The 14,763-nt window shown below is 36.8% G+C and overlaps 1 non-coding gene across 1 annotated transcript in view; it reads right to left on the bottom strand.

Moving 5' to 3' along the window:
- Nucleotides 1-11,930, bottom strand: part of LOC103216367 (uncharacterized) — a 77,025-nt gene extending 65,095 nt beyond the window's left edge. The window contains exon 1 of the transcript XR_012094119.1: nt 11,882-11,930. This is a non-coding gene — a transcript (uncharacterized protein). The remainder of the gene's footprint in view (nt 1-11,881) is intronic.
- Nucleotides 11,931-14,763: the final 2,833 nt, after the last annotated feature.

Here is a 14,763-nt window from a genome sequence, read left to right on the forward strand (position 1 = left end):
TAAATGAAATATTTAGTTGCAAACATGAAGACAAAGTTAATATCTTGTTAGTAAAAGTGTACTTTTGCCTTACAAATGGATAAATCTATAGACATAGTTTTTGTTTTTCTTGTATCAGCATTATCATTGATCAAGATCTTTTATGTGAATGCTTGGAAATAAATACAAGTGATGATGAAATATATAAAGTGTTAAATCATTTATTTGACTCTCATGGTTTGTATTGGAAAAACTATGCTAACATTTGGACTGACTGTTTAAAGCAACGGTGGATAAAACTGCTGGTACCTTAGCACAAATCAAGTCAGGAACTTCAAACTGTACTGGTAGTCATTGTCACATACTTGAAATAAAACAAAAATGTCACTTTCATTTAAGAATGTCCTTGATAAAGTAAAGTTAATTTTATTGAGTACACATATAAAAAATTCTGTGTAACTAAATGGGAAAATACACATACTTTGCTCCGTTAGCAAAATATGGTTGTTGTCTTGAGGAAAAGCACTTGTATGATTGAGCTGCAAACTGAATTGGTCATTTGTTATTTTTATTTTTTTGAGACAGGATCTCACTCTGTGATCCAGGCTGGAGATCAGAGGCATGATCTTGGCTCACTGTAATCTCCGCTTCCTGGGCTCAAGCAATTTTCCCATCTTAGCCCCCAGAGTAACTGGGACTACAGGTGCATGCCACCATGCCCAGCTATTTTTTGTATTTTTAGTAGAGATGGGGTTTCTCTACTAAGAGATGTTGGTCAGGCTGGTGTCAAACTCCTGGGGTCAAGTGATCTCCCCACCTCAGTCTTCCAAAGTGCTGAGATTACAGGCGTGAACCACCACGCCTGTCCCTGAATTGGTAATTTTTTAAAATGGAATAACTTTTACACCTGAAACAATTAAAGAGAAATTATTTAGAGTTAGGCTTTTGAAAGACCTTTTCTCAAAAATGAACAAAGTGAGCTTGTCGAAAAAAACATCTGATAAAACCTGTGGCTGATTATAAAATTTGAGCTGTTGAGTGAAAATTAAAATTTTCAAAAATTTGTATCTGCCACCGTGAGCTTGTCAGCTTTTCAAAACTTAAAGACTTCTGACTAGATAAATGGTGATATTGGTGAACATGATTTAAAAAGTATTTTATAATGAAATGTGTCAACATTTGGAACATCTTTATAACTCATAACTGGTTTTGTAATATTTTCCAAATGACCAATTCATGATGTTATAAAATCATGCATGGGTAAAAGGTCTATTCCAAGTTTAAGACCAATGGAATTTGATACATCACAGTATGAAAAGTTCATGCATATGGTTTAATAGTCCACATTGTAACTAACTTTTAAGAAACTATCACTTGTTGAATTTTGTTATAGTATATGAGAACAGCTACAATTACCTGAAAAGGATATTCAAATACACCTCCTTTTTCCAGCTACCTCTCTCTATGAGGTCAAATTTTCTTCATATTCTTAAACAAACCAAAACGACACATTTCTACAGAATGCAAAAGATATGGGAATCCACGTGTCTTCAATTAAGTCAGCTATTGAATAGATTTGTGAGAATATAAAATAAGGTCACTCTTCTAACTATTTTTTCTGGTTTTGGAAAATATACTTTCCACAAGAATATTTATGTTAAATTATGTTAAATGGGCTTATTATTTTTAAGTAAATAAATAATTTAAAAATGTGTTTTAATTCTCATACAGATGCTCCTTGACTTACTATGGGGTTATGTCATAATAAACCCATTGTAAATTCAAAATATCACATGCATTTAATGCATCTAATCTACCTGACATAGTTTGGATGTCCCCTCCAAATCTCCTGTTGAAATGTAATCCTCAGTGTTGGAGTTGGGGCCTGGTGGGAGGTGACTGGATCATAGAGGCCGATTTCTCATGAATGGTTTAGCACCATCCCCTTGGTGCTATCCTTGTGATAGTGAAGAATTTCTCCCAAGATCTGGCTGTTGAAAAGTGTGTGGCACTCTCCCCTTCTCTCTCTCTTGCTTCTGCTCTCATCATGTGACGTGTGCGATCCCACTTTGCCTTCCACCATGAGTGAAAGTTCCCTGAGACCTCCCAGAAGTGAGCAGATGCCAGCACAATGCTTGTACAACCTGCAGAACTGTTAGTCAATTAAACCTCTTTTCTTTATAAGTTACTCTGACTCGGGTATTTATAGCAATATAAGAACAGCCTAATACACAACCAAACATCATACCATATGTTAACCTAGCCTACCTTAAATGTGCTTGTGACACCTATGTTAGCCTAGAGTTGGGCAAAATCATCTGGTAACACAATACAGAGTATTGGTTGTTTAACCTCATGATCAAGTGGCTGACTGGCAGCTGTGGCTCACTGCCCCTGCTCAGCATAATGATAACTACGTATCATTCGCCCAGGAAAAGATCGAAATTTGAAATTTGAAGTATACTTTCTACTGAATGCATATCACTTTCACACCATGGTAAAGTCACAAAGTCGTGTCAAGCCATTGTAAGTTGGGAGTCATTTATATAGTCTATAAACATGATGCACATAAACAAAAGTGAATTGGAGTCCTTAATATTTTTCAAGAGTGAAAAGGGTCCTGAGACAAAAAAGTTGGGAAGCCACTTCCCTATGTAGTTAAGAAACTGCCTCATTTCCAAGAAAGCAGAGTGCTAGAGACTGAACTATAGTCAGGACCACCAAGCACAGTGGAGGTGGAGGGTAATCACAATGAAACGTAGAGGATTACGTGTGAAAGGCTATATTTTAAGCAATGAGACATCCAGTCCTTTCTCTCAGATGTGAGTATGCTAGAAGATTTATACTTCCAAAATGGCAGAATAGAGAATTCTCCTCTAGAACAACTAAATATCCCAAGAAAAAGATGAACAGATATGGACAGTTAGGAATCCCCTAATGACCTAATCAAATCACCTTACATAGACTGTTACTAGTTAAAAATAAATGTCCATAAACAAAATCATTCAATCACCTTTTTATGCCTCTCTTCTAAATAAGAGTAGAGATTCAGGGATCATCAGATATTTGAGGAAAAACTTTAAAGTCAAAGCCAGGGACTAAGACAAATAAATGGGGAGAAGAGGGAAGGACACAGAGGAAATAACAGTAATTCAGGGACCATGAAAAACAAAACAAAACAAAACAAAAAAACAAAAAACAAACAAACAAAAAACTATCTACTGGAAAAGCAAAGAAAGCAACTGAGTGGAGCAAAGAAAAAAAGAGGAAAGAAAAAAATAGGAAAAGAAGATAAATAAAACTAAAATTGATATCTTCAGAGTCAGAAACAAGAAAACAAGCTATAAAAGGGACATTTTGAGGAATAAAAAAGAGCTTTTGGAAATTAGAATATGATAGTAACATGTAAGTTTCAACAGAAAACTTAAGTGATTAAGGAGGTTTATCAGAAAAGAGAGGAAAAGTAAAGAAGAGAAAATATATAAAAATTAGAGTACTGTTTGAGGAATTCCAATATCTGACTAATAAAAATTTCAGAAGGAATGCACAAAAAAGGAAAGAATGACATTATCAAAGAAAAAATTATCAGTAAGCTGAAGGGCACTCATTTCAGATTTATAGGGTCTAACCACATACTTAGCAAACAAAATAAAAAGAGAGCCACACAAAAGATCACTAGGAACAAGGAGAAGATCTTAAAAGTATCATGGCAGAAAAAAAGCAGGACCAAGAAAAGGACTGGAAAATTTTAAAGGTACTGGATTTCTCAATAGTTAAAGGAAAACTAGGATGAAATGGAACAAAAGCATCAAAATCTGAGGGAAATCTATGTGCATCCAAAATATAAATCAAACTCTGCTACAGGGTCTCAACATGTTGACCTCTCATTTATCTTTTCTCAGGAAGTTCTTGGAAGAAATGCTTCACCAAAATGAAGGAGTAAACCTCAAAAAAGGGCACAAATCCAACAAATAAGAGTCAGAAAGAATCCCCAGGATAATGGTAAAGGGCACTCCCAGGACAACAGCTGTTCAGGAAACACAGCAATCAACCTGTCCAGATGGGAACAGAAGGAGGGATGGCTCCAGGAGCAGATCTCCAAAGAGAAGATGAAACCAATGGTTACCTGAGGTGTCTGCATATAGAAAGAGATTTACTACTCTGGTACAGTTTAGGGATGAATTTAGAATAGATTAATAGGAAGTTAAGCAAATAAAAAAAGAGATAGTTAATAACTCCAGGGTAAACTAAAAGTTGTGAAAGAAAGAAAATGTCATCATAGCATACCACATGTCCCTGCTGTGAATAATATTTACATAGTAATAAAAATGTAAACAATGAATTCTGACCAATATTTAAGATATAAACTATTGCAGGATGAGAAAAGTATGTAAATAAGTATGTTTGGGTATATGAGTGGTTAGGAGGTATGAGAGCTAAATTCTCATCTTCCATAGGAGCATCAGACTGTTATTTAGAAACACGAAAGCAGATGTCAGAAGTGGGAACACTGGGAAGGTTGCTTCTGGAGTGGGGAAATTTGGAGCGGGAAGGGAGGAGCGGGGCACTGATGATTTTTAAATTATAAACAAAAATGTATTACAAGCTCATTACAAAAAAAAAAAAAAGGAAACTACAGAAAAGTAAAAATAAGAAAAAAGATTCCCTATACTTCCTACATCCAAGGATTAACACCCCTAACAAAATAATTTCCCATTTATGTTTGTCATATATATTTTTAAAGCAATATATTATTTCATAGTAGATAAGGATATTTGTTTAGGCATAATAGGTTAGGTTCTTTATCCACATTTTATCAGAAACAATTTCAAAGTGGAAAGAATTGTATAGGGAATATCATATATCCTTTACTAGGTTCTACATTTAACAGTTTATTGTACTTGTTTTTCACAAATGTATCAGTCTATCTATCCTTCTATCCATCCATTGATCCATTTTATGTTTTGAAGCATTTCAAAATAAGTTGCAGACTTCGGTGCACTTCGTCCTGAACATGTCATCAGGCATACCACTAATCAGAGTTTAATATCTATTTATGGTTCTTTTTTTTACGCAATTTTATATATAATGAGATACATGAATCTTAAGCATACCATTTGATAAATTTTGATAAATGCATACTCCTGCATAACACAAAACACTGTTTGATAGTGTTATTAAAATATGCTATATCCTTATTGTGTTTATTTTAATCTAGTCCTGTTAATTACTGAAAGAAGTGTGTTTAAATTTCCAACTATGACAGTGTATTTTTCTATTTTTTCTCCTGTTATTTTTTTCTTTGTATATTTTGAATCTCTGTTCTTCAATACTGTATTCTATTGCTGCTCTAAACAAATTATCACAAACAGTAGTTTAAAGCAATCCAAATTCATTCTCTTATGAACTTTAAGTTAGTTCTTATTTCTAACTATAGGTTAGAAATCAATATGGGTCTCATATGCCTAACATCAAAGTTTGTGGAAGGCTATCTTCCTTTTGGAGCTGCTCAGGAAAAATCCATATTCTTGCCTTTTCTGGCTTCTATGGGATACCCACAATTGTTGGCTCATGTTCCTCTTCCTCCATCTTTAAATCCAGCAATTGTAGGTCAAGTCCTGCTAACACTGCATTTCTCTAACCTCCTTTCTATAGTTAAACCTCACTCTGCCTCCTCTTTATGCCTTCCTCTTCCACTCTTGTGGTTATATAGGGTCCCTCTGGATATTCCAGAATAAGCTCCTTACTTTAAAGTCAGATGATTAGGAACTAATTCCATCCGCAACTTTAATTCCCCTTTGCCATATAATGTAACATATTTACAGGGTTCTAGAGATTAGAATGCAGGTATCTTTGGGGGAGGTTCGTTATTCTGCCTATCGCAGGATAATACATTTATGATTATTATGCCTTCCTGATGAATTGATCCTTGTATCACTATGAATAATCTCCTTTTCTCTGGTAATCCTCCTTTTTTGAAGCCTACTTTGCCTGACATTAATATAGACTCACCAGCTTTTTATGATAACTGCTTGCATGACATATTATTCTCATCCTTTTATTTTCAATCTGTGTCTTTATATTTAAAGTGTGTCTCTTGTAGGCAGAATATAGTTGAGTCTTCTATAGCATCCAGTCTGACAATATTTGTCTTTTAATTACACTGTTTAGAACATTTACCCTTAATATAATTATTGATATAATCATGGTTCAGTCTACCATTTTGCTATTTGATTTTTTTCTCATTCATTTTTTGTTCCTCTCTTTTTCCTTTCTTGCTTTTTTTGAAGTTAATTCAGTATTTCTCAGTATTACATTTTAATTCTAATATGGCTTTTTGGCTACACTTTTGTCATTATTTTTAAAGGTACTGTTGTAGGAATATAATTTTCACCCTTGCTTATCAGTCTTCTCAGGGTAAATATTGTACCACTCATATAAAAGAACGTTGTAATACTATAATTCCATTTACTGACTCTTGCCTTTCTCATCCTTTGTGGTATTATTGCCATGTATTTTTATATCTACATATGTTATCAATCCCATAATACAATTTATATTTTTGCATGAATCATTATTTTGTAAACAAATTAGGGAAAAAGTAGTCTTTTATATTTAGCCACAAATGTACCATTTCCAATGCTCTTCATTATTTTTTGAGATCCAAGTTTCCTTCTGGTGCTACTGTCTGTCTGAAGAATTTCCTTTAGCATTTCTTTCTTTCTTTCTTTCTTTCTTTCTTTTTTTTTTTTTTTTTTTTTGAGGCAGGATCTTGCTCTGTTACCCAGGCTAGAGTGCAATGACACTATCTTGGCTAACTGCAACCTCCGCCTCTCAGGTTCAAGCGATTCTCCTGCCTCAGCCTCTTGAGTAGCTGGGATTACAGGTGCCTGCCACCATCCCGGCTGATATTTGTATTTTTTAGTAGATTTAGGGTTTCACCATGTTTGTCAGACTGGTCTTGACCTCCTGACCTCAGGTGATCCACCTGTCTCAGCCTCCCAAAGTGTTGGGATTACAGGCATGAGCCACCGTGCCTGGCCTCCTTTAGTATTTCTTGCAACACAAATCTACTGGCTTTCATTGATAAAAAAGTCTAATTAGCTTTCATTTTTGAAGAATATTTTTGCTGGATATAGAATTCTGGCTTTACTTTTTTTTCCTTTATCACTTTAAGAATATTGTTCTGTTGTATTCTGTCCTCCGTTGTTTCTGATGTCAAATAAGCCATCATTTGTGTCTTTGTTCCCTGTATATGAAGTGTTATTTTTGTCTGAATGCTTCAAAGATTTTTAAGTTATTTTTGTTCTCAGCAGTTTGAGTACAATGTGCCCTGATATAATTTTCTTTGTATTTCTCCATCTTGAATCTGTAAATTAATATTTTCCATCAAAATTGGGAGAAGTTCAGCTTTGATTTAAAAAAAATTTCTGCCACATTTTCTTTCTCCTATTCGTCTGAACTCTGTGCATGTGTTAGGCTATTTGGTTTTGGCAATGAGGTCACTGAAACTTTGTTCATTTTTTTCCACGATTTTTTCCTTTCTGTTCTTTAAGTTGTATAGTTTCTATTGCTCAGTATGCAAGTTTACTCTTTCTTCTGTGGTTTCCAGTCTCTTGTCAAGCCCATCCAATGAGTTTCCATTTCAGATATTCTTCTTTTCACCTCAAGAATTCCATTTGGTTCTTTTTTATAGTTTCCATCGCACTGCTGATATTTCTCCAGGCTAATATTTCTCAATATGGACATTTTCCCCTGAACTCTATGAATATATAATATGAATTATAATAGCTTCTTTAAAATCCTTGTCAGCTAATTCTAATATCTGGGTCATCTCAGGGTTTCTATTTATTGCTTATCCTCCTCATCATGGTCATATTTTCCTGTTTCTTTGCATGTCTGGTAATTTTTTTATTGTATATAACAAAATGTGGATGATACACTATAGAGACAGAAGAATGCTGATTTTGAATCTAGCAGGAAGTTGAATGAATGACTGATCTTCTTGTTCTTGTGAAGGCATCAGTTTATGCTTTTTCTGGACAAGTCTGTTTTGGCTATACTTGAGTCTTAGAGCAAATCCTTAGTCCTGAGACAGACTTTACACCTAAAGCACAACATTTTAAGATTTCACTGGATAAAAACAAGGTGTTTATCAAGTCCCTCTAAATTTGTGACATTCAAATTCCAACCTCTGTCTCTCATGTGACAAACGGCAGCTGAAATCTCTGTTCAACTTTTTGAGACTTCCAGCTGTTTCTTTCCACTAGGTTCCTTGGAATGTCTCATGAATATATACATTTCAGGGATCAAAGATTTGAGGGAAGTTTATATGCATATTTTGCATTTTTACATTGAAGTTTCTTCTTTTTGAGATTTCCACCCTCAATTTCCAGCCTCTGACTCCTTCTCCTTGACACTTCAAGCCAATATGAGCATGCATTTCTGTTTGAGTTCTAGTTACCTCCTGATGCATGAATTGTTAAATAACTACAGTGAAGGCTGGGCACGGTGGCTCACGCCTGTAATCCCAGCACTTTGGGAGGCCGAGGCAGGTGGATCACGAGGTCAGGAGATCAAGACCATCCTGGCGAACACAGTGAAACCCCATCTCTACTACAAATACAAAAAATTAGCCTGGTGTGGTGGTGAGCTCCTGTAGTCCCAGCCACTCAGGAGGCTGAGGCAGGAAAACGGTGTGAACCTAGGAGGCGGAGCTCGCAGTGAGCCGAGATCGTGCCATTGCACTCCAGCCTGGGCAACGAAGCAAGACTCCATCTCAATAATAATAATAATAACAACAACAACAACAACTACAGTAAAAAGTCAAGTAAGAGTAGATCTCATGTAGTACTCTTCACTTCTTTTAAAGGTTGAATACCTTCCTTTGGTTTCTGCCTTTTTTTGTCATATTCCAGCATTTTTTCTTTAATATTTTATATTTTATCATTGCTCTCTATGTAAGGGCTATTACGATACAAGCTACTCCACTATACTTGTAATTATACTTTCATCTTAATAACTTTTTCTGGGTTTTCTAAATGGGTTGGTGGGCGGGACCAATTATTAAGTCATATATTTTGGTCCTCAAAATATAGTAAACCCAGTAATATGCTTCCAAATCAAAATAGTCAAACTACAGAGATCTGTTTATTCATGACTTCAGACTCAGAATTTGGGCTGTTCAAGTTCCAAGCTCAACATCCCAATACTGAATTGATTCTTCTGGCCATCTATATATAGTGACAAATGACAAATTCTATGTTAGTCTCCCCCACCCTTTTTTTTCTAACAATGTCTCTTGATTTCTTTACATTATTAGGACATCTTCACCTCAGTATTTCTCAGAATTGAAGAAACATGGCATTTGGCTTTAATTTTCATGAAGTCCTCCTGGCCAGAATTGCCTGGGATTCTTCCATGACTTTTCCAAGTCTTGACTGAAAACTACGGCTGGAAAGGATAAATTGTAGATTCCAGGTGCTATTTGTCCTCTAATGAATGCTGATCCTGGAGCCAAAAGAAATACAATCCCCTGCTTGCTTTTGAGGGTAGCTTGCTTTTGAGGGTATTTTTGGAGTAGTTGCAAACAGTGATATTTATCTGGAGATATGTGTGTGTGTGCGTGTGTGTGTGTGTGTGTGTGTGTGTGTGTGTGTGTATTTTTTAGGTAGTCAATAAACAAAATGTATTTATTTAAAAAATGTATTTTTGCATCATAAAAATAATACTGTGCTCACTTCATTCCATTTGTGTCAGGAAGAGTACTTGAATAGAAAACAAAAGCTTTCTCTTATCCCTCCCTGTCAGCAATAATAATTAAAGCCATACATTCTTAGCCAATAATTTTCTTATGCTGATATCATTATCTTTCTCCACAAATCCTATAAATTCTTAAAGATTCAGCCTTTATGCTACATTATCCAGATAACCTTTTTGGTGAGGACACTGGACAGAATTTCAGTAAAGGGACATTATCTTGTTACCAAAGCAGTAGTAGTTAAGACAATAACCCTTGGAGTGAGACAGATACAACTTTAAGTCCAACATTTTCCACTTTCTGTGTAATCTTTGGATTTTCTACAATTTCATCTAAGTTATAGTAAAATAGAGATAAAAATAGTCCCTAACTCATTTGGTTGTTGTGAGGATCAGATATAATAAGTCATACAAAGTTTAAGAACAGTTCCTGGCACCTTGTTATTTTTATTGTCGTTATTGTTGCCATTGTTATTTTTTCCCCAGAGTAAATGACTAATAAACTATTGTCTAAATAAGTACTTGGTAATTGAATAAGTGCCATTATGGTAGAAGAGAAAAACAAACAAATTACAAAGACAAGTCATAAGGAAAAAAGCAATTTTAAGTTATCATAAGTGCTATTAAAAAAGAGCTAAGAAAAAGAATGAAATGGGAGACCTGTTTTGGATAGGATCATCAGGGAAGGCCTCTCTAGGAAATGACATGTAAGGTGAGACTTAAAAGATGAAAAGGAGCTGGTCACACAAAGAGTATGGCGAACAGCATTTCAGGCAGAAGGACTAGCATATACAGAGACCCAGAGGCAGATACGCACATGGACCTGAAAGAATTGAAAGACCACTGGTGAGCTGGGACAGAATAAGGGCAGAGTGGCACCACATGAAATCAGAAAGTAGCAGAGGCCAAACACAAAAGGCCAGTGTGGAGAGTTTGGCTTTTGGTCCAAGTGCAAAGGAGAGACACTGTGGGTTTTCAAGCAAGGGAAGGACACGATCCTCAGGCTTACTCAATCCATGACTCACAAAAACAAACTGAAGAAGAATAAGAGTTTCTGAAAACATTTGGAACTTGTTTTTTAGAGAAATTAAGAGTATAAATGTAGACTAAAATATTTCCCATTATGATTGAAGTTATTGATTGCCAGCAAACAAAAACACTTTAGGTGGGGAACTTTTCTTCAGAGGGAGAAGCAATCTTTAATAAAGATTTAATCCACTTCGTTTTCTTTGACATCTGTAATGAATCCACAGGGGACAGTGTGACCCACCTCAAACAGAGGATAGACAAAGGGAGAACACATGCTAGGCAGGAAGGGTTAGAGTAACTGAGAAAGAGGCCAAGGCCTATGCGGGCCTAGAGTAAAAGCACAGTCTGAGTTGAGAGCACCACATTAGACAAGAGATGATTTGGAGGATACTGTGAAATAGATTTCTCAGAGAAAAGAAGAACAGGATTCCAGTATACAATTAGTGAGACATTGACTGTTAAGGGTTGGACCTTCTGGTACAAATGCCCTAAGGGAACTTATAGAATATTTAAATTTATTTATCAGATAATTGTATTTTTCATTATCCTGTGGTAACAGGTCTTTTCCATTGTAAGATTCTTCCTGCAGTGTTGGAGTTCATTCCCTTTCTTGAAGCTGCTTCATCTTGATACTCTTTTTTTTTTTTTTTTTTAAAGCTGCTTCATTTTAGAGACTCACATGGCAATAATTAAGACCACTGACATTAATAACAAAGTGTTTCTATTTCCCCATTATATATTGAGCAATTAAAATAATTTCCTGTCTTATACAAGGAAATTTATTCCCAAAGGAAAAGCCTATGGGAAAACAGTGGCATGCCCAGATCCCCATTACATGTTCATTGATAACAGATTATTTTAAAAGGGTACATAATAGCTGAAATCTCCAAAATGCGTCAGTTGTTTTCTCAAATTTTTCTGAAAACCACCAAACAAAATTAAAGTACTACGAGACAACATGTGCCATAAAAACAACTTTGGAGTTACTTTTAAATTTTTTCCTGGAGGATGAAGGATAGCTTATTGAATGTCAGTTATGAACTTGGTGACAACTAATTATCTTTCATTTCACAGCAGCTGATAATAAGTAAGAGCAAAAATGGTGAATACCTACTGTTGCCAGGTAACTGCATCTACTGTACTTCCTGCCACCTTCATGAATCTGTAAGGAATAGAAAGAAAAAAGATATTACAACTTAGATCAAACCACATCCCCCAAATCAAAAGGAAATGAACTGAGACAGATTAGACCAATGCCTAAGCAGGTATGCTTTCTGAAAGGATCCTCTACAGCCACAGTCAGGGCCTAGACATAGCTATCGGAGGTTGAACTATACAGAAAGTGAAAGTAACCATACTTCCAGCTCCCCACACATCCCTCACCATCTGGAAATCAAAATCCCAATAAGGCATTCTATCTACATCTGTCTTCCCAAGCCCATGCCTGATGGCTCCCACATCAATTTCCTCATAACCAAAACTTGTCTATCCCATTTCCTATTCTCTAAGGACTCCAATCTCTGATAGGAAACAAACAGTAATATTTCCCAAAGATGACAGCACAAAAGATGCCTTTGAAAAACTTCAGGCTTTCCTAGAACGAGCATGAGAAAACTCAATTATTTATACAAGTAAAAAGCACCATCAAATATGCCCCAATGAGGGGCTGCCACACCTGTCTAAGTGTAGAAAGTTGAGCACCACAAAGAGAAATCTATCTACTTTTGGAGCAGTTAAGTAGTGAACTGAGTATTATCTGATAATCATGCTCAGCTCAAAAGGTAAACCAGACTTGGTTCCGTGCAGTTAAGCACACATCAAAGCCTTGCTAGCAGTTCCCCACCTTCTGTGTTTCTGGAGGTTCCAGGAAAATCAGTAGAACACGAAGATGCATCTGGGGGCCCAAAGATGACACAGGGTCTCTCATAAATTGCATGTCTGTGAATAACTCAATTATCTACCTACCTCCTTCTCCCTATCCACATGTTCTTAGGCCGTGTGCTATCATGGTTATAACTACGAGTTGAGGGAGTCAACTAGTAGTTACCAAAAGGAATATCTCAGCTCTTTAAGAAATTTCTTTTATTTGGAGACCCTGGTGGGGAACTTTTCTTCAGAGGGAGAAGCAATCTTTAATAGTACTTCTTAACTGAAGAATTCTTCCTCCAGGGAGAAAGATGGTGTTTTGTCTAGAAGGCCCTATCTCTACTTTACCCCAGCATAATATTGCAAGGCAGATGCATGTTGCTCATGCTCAGTGGGTTGCTGTGTGTGGCCTAAACAGAGGCTCTGATTTGCTGTGAGAGCAGAAGAGAATTGAGTCTCTCTAGAGGAGTACATAAGATAAACATAGGGCTGGATGCCAGGACTGTTGGTTAGCATTAAAGTGAAGTTTATAAAAGGAGAGGAAAAGAAGAAGGGGAAGGACACAATGGGTGTGAAAAGGGGGGGAAGAAAAAGAGAAGGAAGAGGAGGAGGAGAAGGAGGACAAGGATGGAGGATGAGGAGAAGGCCACAGAAGCCATGGCTTAGCCTTTGTCTGAATGGTTTTGCCTTTCTTTCTCCAGTACCATTCAGCAGTCCTCAAGCAAGAAAGTAGAAAATAGCACATGGGAATGATCAAGGAATAGAACTGGTTTGATGAGCAGGGCCAAAATGTCAATGTGGGCTGGAGGTAATGTAACATTTACTGAGTACCTACTGAGTGCCAGCCATTCACATGTTATTTCTTATAATTCTTAAAAATGCCTGCTTGGTAAGGTGGATATTGTGAATTCCATTATAGAGATTACCAGCTTCCCTACTGGCTACAGAAGTACATCTCCTAACACTCCAAATAGCCAGTTTTTGATGGAGTCATGCCAACCCTCCTAGCAGCAGACATTGGGAAGCATGGCACAGATATCCTCTGCTTTTGAAGCCAACGGATTTCTCTTTCTCTTTACCTCATCTCCTTTCCCCAGCCCAGGACAATCTCTTTTGAGTTTGGGAGAGTAGCTCTACTCTCTTCACTATTTCTGGACCTATGCCTCTAAAATTCCTCTTCTGGAATTCAAAAGCCAGAAAGATTTGTGCAGTATTTGCCTTTCCTCCTGTCATGCGCTACCCTGTCAATAGGCACACAACCAGCTCTTGAATGGATAGAAGGAAAATGGAAAAATACAAGGAGAAAGAAAACAGATTAATATTCAAAATATTATCCCTGCCATCTATGCTGCTCTAACTAGGGAAGATCTGATAATAATCTTAGAAGTAGGATGGCCCAAGAATGAAGAGGAAGAGACGAAATTTTGTACCTCCTTCTCAGATATTCAAAAAATTAAAAAACCTAGATAATCTTAGACACAAGTGTCATTTCAAAGAAAGAAATGTAAAAACAAAAGTTTACATGGAATTTACTCCTCCAAAATAATTTCTAAAATCTCTGAAATAGAAATATTTTATGTAGGGATGGGGCCAAGATAGCCAACTAAAAGCAGAGATGATCAGAGGCTCCCATCAAAAAAACCAAAAAAACCAAAAAAACAACAACAAAAAAACGATAACAGCGAGCCAATCTTGCACCAGCAACCAAGGTATTCAGGTTCTGTCATCAGAACTGACTAGGCAGTTGGCGTGACCCACAGAGAGGAAGGAAGAGCAGTGTGGTGCTGTAGCCCACTTGAGAGCCACACAGGGCAGGGGAGCCCCCATCCTCAGCCAGGAAAGGCAGTCAGTGAGTGTGCTACCCAGCCTGGGAAAACGTGCTTTTTTCATAGAACTGTGTAACCCATGGATTGGAAGATCCCACTTATGAGTCCACACTACTGGGGCGAGGGTCCCAACCATGGAGCTGCATAGATTCTCAATAGCCACTAAGCTAGTATCTGCTTAAGCCTGCTGAGCTCCCAGGAGGAGGGGTGACCAGCACCACAGCTGTGGCTCCCTGCTGTCTAAGCTGTTTGAGCTCCTTAGGGGAGGGGCGACAGCCAATTCTGGGACCCATAGCTGCCTAAC

The sequence above is a fragment of the Chlorocebus sabaeus genome, chromosome 9 (assembly GCF_047675955.1).
Source record: "Chlorocebus sabaeus isolate Y175 chromosome 9, mChlSab1.0.hap1, whole genome shotgun sequence".
NCBI lineage: Eukaryota > Metazoa > Chordata > Mammalia > Primates > Cercopithecidae > Chlorocebus > Chlorocebus sabaeus.